Raw genomic sequence first — 6,406 nt, 5'->3', positions numbered from 1 at the left:
TATATATATAAATGGTTTTTGTGTGTTTTTAACCCACTCTACTCAGCTCTAATGCTCTTTTAAAGACCACTGAGAAACTATTTAGTAACCACTGTGACATGTGTTGTAGGTCTGTACCAATAAACATGTACTTTGCCAGACTGTGTGTCTCAGAGTGCTGATGTTCAGTGGGGATCGGGTTGGTTTTTCTTTTGGATAACAGTCTTTTGCGATTAAAAAGCAACTAAATCTGTGGAAGCAGTAGAGGTTTCAGTATTGCAGGGTTTCACACTGCCTGCTTCTCTCTATTTGTATGTCAGCCTTTCTCGACCACCAGAGAGGTTTATTGTTGTTCTTATTTTTAAAAATATTTTTCATCTTGACAAGAAAATGCCAAAAAATAAATAAATAGAACCTAATTTTCTAAAACGTTGGGATGAGGAGGAAATTACGAATGTTATATATACTCATATACACATACACACTCACATACAAGTGCATGTGAGCATACTCAGTTAGGACAGGGGCATGTTTGCCACTATGTTGCATCAACCTCTTCTTTTGACAACACTGTGTGTTTGGGAACTGAAAAGAACAACTGCTGCAGTTTTTCAAAGTGAAATGTTTTCCTATCATTCCTTGATATTGGATTTCAGCTGCTCAACACTTCAGAGCCTCCTTTGTTGTATTTTATTTTATTTATTTATAATACATCAAATTGTTTCAGCAGGTGACAGTACTGCAGTAAGACCTGTTTTGCACATATTGCCTTTGTAATATGTACTGTACCTTAACAGGGTATGGCATAGTCTTAATAACCAGCACCTCCACTGTAAAAGACATCAACTAAATGATATAGCAACACATTTTGCTCCTAAGCGTGTATAAACCGATCAGGTTTATGACCACCAAGCCTGATATAATGTTGGTTCTTCTTTTTTCTGCTAAATCAGCCCTGACCCAACGAGGCAGGGACTCCACTACACCCCGTAAGGTGTCCTCTGGCATCTGCACCAAGATGTTAGCAACAGATCCTTTATATATTTTTCTGTTGCCCCATAAAAAAAAATATAATAGTGCCCCAGAAACCAACGAGTCTCTGGAGAATATGAAGACCCTGTTAGACACTTTCCACATGTATGTGCCAAGTAAGTACTCCATCAATCTGTACCCTAAGTATTTGTTTGACATAGCCTGTCTAATGCCATGGCCATATAGTAATTGGGGTCTGATCTGGGATCAGTAATCATTTTTTCAGTTTTCTGTACATTAAGTGATGCTCATCACAGCAGTTCGCAAGCATATCCACTCCACTCTACTCCATAATGGTTGCCTCGCTGTGTAAGACTAGTGACCTGTATACTCTGCCTCTCACGCTGTGACAGCTGGGATAGCCTCCAGTCTACCCTGAACTGGATAAGCAGAAGGAGATGGATGGATGAAAACTTTCTTCCTTGCATGAAATTCCAGATTAGCATAAATTAAGGAACAGATGAATGCATTCTCAGTTTGATCATTTCAAGTGTAGTCTTTGTACTATTTTCAGTTACGGAAATGTATTGTTAGCAAAGTGTCCCAGTGTTTTGGAAACGAGTACGATTTCAATAGCTCCCAATATTCTGCACCACACTTTTGTGTAATTAATTTTCACCTATTATAATGAAGTTTACAAAGACGATAATAAATTATAATCTCCCGATTCACTCCACTCTTTCTCTCTACTTGACTCTGTTGCTTGGTTTCGCTGTCTGCATCCAATTACATTTGTCTCTCTCCTTGTCAACCTCCATTTCTCTCTCCTTATCTTTCTGTCTGCATCCAGCTCCAAATCTCTTTCTCTCTCGCTCCCCCTTCCTAGTTTCCTCTCTGCTGCGCACAATTTCGTGTCTCTCTCTACATCGAGTTCCATCTCTCATTCTTGATGTATTTACATTTCTCACTCACTGTCCCTTTCCTCTGCGTTCTGGCTCCACATATTTCTCCTCCTTTCCCTTTCTACTCCTGCCTCCATTTGTCTATTCCTGTCTCTTCTCCCTCTCGGACTCTGTCCTGCTGCATCTCTTTCTCTTGCTGTCTGTCTCTATTTGTCTTGGTGGACAGGTTGGTTTCTCTGAGGGCTGCACTCTGACATGGTGAAATGGAGTTAGTTTGTTCCTGCAGTGACGGAGGCACTTTGCAGTCAGGATAACAGCTCCAGATATTGACAGTGAGGAGGAAGAGGACTTCAGGGGTCACCGAGAGCTGGCAGGAAGAAGCGGTAAAGCTTCAAACCACTGCAGACATTAGCTGTAGGTACAGTTGCAGGTAAACACAGAAGCCCACAAGACAGTCTGAGGTTAAGATAAGGCTGTTCTTAGAATAATAATTATTGCTGAGTAGTTTACATCGTGACGTTATTAAGATTCTTGATTGCAGAATCAATCAGTTGTGACCAATCATAGATGTCCCTGTTAGTACTAAACAGCATGCACTGTGAACTCCTCTGTTATGGGGTTAATACTGCTTAGCTTACATATGCACTTCCTGAAAAGTAGACATCTAGACCACAGCATACACATTGTGTGGAGAGCCATAAAACTGTGCCTAGGTTTGGGCATAGTGTGTTTATAATGCTGGACAACAAAAAAGCAAAAACTTAAAAATAGCTAAAGTTTTTTCACACAAAGCCATCTCCACTGCAAATATTCTACTCAACTTTCACTCAGTACCAGCCACTTATTAGCTGAAAACACAAGCAAAATATAATAATGGATTCCATTTATATAGCGCTTTTCAGGACCCCTCAAAGCGCTTTACAATACCACTATTCATTCACTCTCACATACAGCTGCCCTGGGGCAGACTGACAGAAGCGAGGCTGCCATATTGTGCCATCGGCCCCTCTGGCCATCACCAGTAGGTGAAGTGTCTTGCCCAAGGACACAACGACCGAGACTGTCTGAGCCTCGAACCAGCAACCTTCCGATTACAAGACGAACTGCCAACTCTTTGAGCCACAATCGCCCTACAAAGCGGTTTCAGTTAAACATGTATATGCATTGCCGCCACTGCTCATATTGTAAGGTGTTCAGAATGTTAATGTAGGAGCAGCATTGCAAAAACAGTCATATACAGTTATATTTTCTTTATATATACATCACATATCACACTTCTCTAACTGGCATCTTGCAGGAGAAGCGTTGCTGTGTGTCAAATCTATCTTTGTGCTCTCATCTGGTCTGTTCTCCGTTTATTATTCTAAATCAAGGTCAAGCAGTGTAAAAACAGTTAGTTGTCTAATGATGCAGAGCAATTTAGCTCTGCAATGAAAAAAAAACCCCTCAGATAACCTATACTGCATTTGCATCTGTGTCACTGAAGATGAATGTTGAAAGTTTATGACAGTAATGGGACACAAATAAGCTCATGAGAACATGTTGAAGGAATAACAAACTAGAAGGCTAATTTAGGCAGAGTTTCACTTCCCAGTACTGTAGCTGCTCTCAGGCCAGTCTGTGGCCAGTGCATCTGAAATGAGGCCAGCATACTGGTTGGGATTCAGGTGTACTGTGAGTCTGGCAACACTGAGTGCTGGAGTTGGGCTGCCATTGTGTTGAGACACTGAAAAGAGAAACTGAAACTCTAAATCACGAGGAGCCACTAAAACCACAACAGGACATCATGGTCATCATGGTCAAGAGAAAAAGGTTTTCCCAAAGTTCACAAATGGGTTCTTTGTTAAGTGTTATTACCTGTCTATAAAGAGGAAAGGGTGTTATCCGAAACTGAAACTGAAAAACATGCTCCTCTCTGGTGCTACACCTTAAAATCCCATTAAGAGATGATGGGGAGGTGGAGAGCCTATTAGTTTTTTCGGGTGAAAGCCAGATTCATTTCGAAGAATTAATATCCAGAAGTCTTGTCCAAGCACGGCCCGAGGATGATGATATATATCCTAAGCAGTGTGGAATGTGAAATGTTGTGCTTCATTTTGCTGCCAGATGAATTTCATTCCTATTAATGACTCTATCCTTCACAGTGATTGCTTTTTTTGTGGCATTTTAATTTTGCACCTTCTTGTTAGAGTCGAAATAAGTGGACATATCTGACAGAAAAATGCATTTAGGTCTTTGCTTAGGACTTGGTTACATGCTGCCAGATGACACACAACAAAAAGTTAGCTGCAGTAATGTCTTAAAAGGAGTGGATGACCTCTTAATTGCTTCTTTTATATTCAGATAAAACTGAAGTTGGCTCTAAAAATGTTGGAAACATGGTGTCAAACCATATACTTACTGTGGGTGGCCGTGGCCTCCAATAACACTGTGAGGAATCTTAGAGTTGGTTTGTATTTACGCAATATCTCTAAAAATAGAAACATCCTGTTTCAGGGTGAAACTGAAAAACTAGTAATGCATTTATTACTTTTAGGCTGGACTGTTGTAATTCACTGTTATCAGGCGGCTCTAAAAAACTCTTTGAGTATCCCATATTGGCTTTTCTTCATTGGCTCACTGTTAAATCTAGAATCAAACTAGATCAAATTACATAAAAGGTCTAAAAGGCCTTGCATAATTAGACCCCATCTCATCTTCAAAACCTCACAATATAGAGCACTTTGCTCTCAGCAGGGAGCCATATTTTTCAAGTAACCTACATTGGACAACAGCATAATAAAACTGGAATTTCTGGTTTTAGTGTGCCACCCCAATATTTTAGTGAACTTAGGGCCACCCCTATGAAAACATTCTGGAGGTGCCCCTGGCTCAAAGTAGAATGGGAGGCAGAGCCTTCAGCTTTCAGACCCGCCTTCTGTGTAACCAGCTCCCAGTTTGAATTGAGAAGATAGACACACTTTTTACTTTTAAGGTTAAACTTAAAACTTTCCTTTTTAAGCTTATGAGTCATTCCACCATTTCCATCCCCTGGAAATTCTATTTATAAAATCTCATGAAGATTAACTGTAAAATACATTTTCTTATTAAGCAGTATTTGTCACCTGCCCTCACTCTATAACATTACACAATACAATAAAACATAATGAATAAAATCCTAAAAATATTTTGCATTTTTCGGTGACGGCTTATGCCATCTATGCCCTACATAAATTTCTTTTAAAAGAAATCTGTAATATTTTGTTAAAATAAACACCTAAAAAAATTGGAACATTAGAGAAGTCACATGCACAACAGCAAGTTGATCAGTTGGATCTTCTAAAAGACACAGGAAGACAAAATCTAAGTACATTTCACCTGATCCAGCCCTAACTGATCAGGTGACCCTGAATCGTCCCTTAGTTGGGGGCTTCCCATGATGCACTGAGTGTTTCTTCTTCACTCACTTCTATGCTGACTTACGCTGCCAGAGGAAGATTCTTGTTAAAATTGAGTTCTTTCTTCCCACTATCGCCAAGTGCTTGTTCATAGGGCATAGTCTGATTGTTGGGGTTCTCTGTTCTCTGTATTATTACCTTACAATATAAAGCTTCTTGAGGTGTAAAATTCAGATAAAATTGAAAGTGAAATAAACTGCAAATACATTTGCAGTGAAAGGTCCCTGCTATTATTCTCTGCTTTGAAGAAAACAAAACTTTTGTCTGGAAAGTACCTAAGTTCAGCAAAAACATCTTTTTCTTTTTTTATTGCATGTGACCATCTTTGGACGTTTAGGGGAAATGCAGTCTTGTGATATATCTGCCACTGTGTGCATGAGTTATCAGAACACAAACATTACTTCCAGTGCCAAACCACAGGTTTTTCCTCTGATCGTGTCTCAGCATCTAGTCACATCCTTTCAGTCTTCAGTGAATAATGCAAGAATAAATCACCAGTTCTGTCACATGATACAGTGTTGTGTCAGACCACAATCAAACCTTGTGGCAGAGACAGAAACAGCCACGTAAAATGTGCTATGTAAGGATGACAGCACACATTCTTTACACACAAACGCTGAAACTGATAGAGGTGTACTCCCTCCCCTCCAGCATCTCACACACATACACTTGTGTACAAAGGCAGGCATCTCATCTTCCTACTCTGTATCATCACAGGGCGAGCCGCCATTGTTGAGATTTCCTCTTCTTAATTACTAGGACACTGAGCATTGTTCTTACCGCCCTGCTGTTTCGGGCTCCATTTCTAACTCAGTTGTGTGTGTGTCTTTAACCCCACTGTTAGTCTTGAAGGCAAGAGGGCAGCTAGGTTTACCACCTGTTGAGGCAATTACTAACTGAACAAAGCGGAAAGGGCAGGGAGGGGCTAGGGTTCACATGTCAGCAATTTCCATCTCTTTCTGGAAAACCGTCGATTGTTTTTAATCAAAAGGTCGCTGCCTTCATTAGATTTATATTTAAAGTCCTCCTCTCCGACACGTCTGCCTGAGAGGCAAGCCAAAATTTGATACGATTTTATACTGCTGCTGACAAGAAAACACCATCCCCACAAACTAA

Source organism: Astatotilapia calliptera, chromosome 9 (assembly GCF_964374335.1).
Source record: "Astatotilapia calliptera chromosome 9, fAstCal68.1, whole genome shotgun sequence".
Taxonomy (NCBI): Eukaryota; Metazoa; Chordata; class Actinopteri; order Cichliformes; family Cichlidae; genus Astatotilapia; species Astatotilapia calliptera.
Note: the sequence above shows the minus strand (reverse complement) of the source record.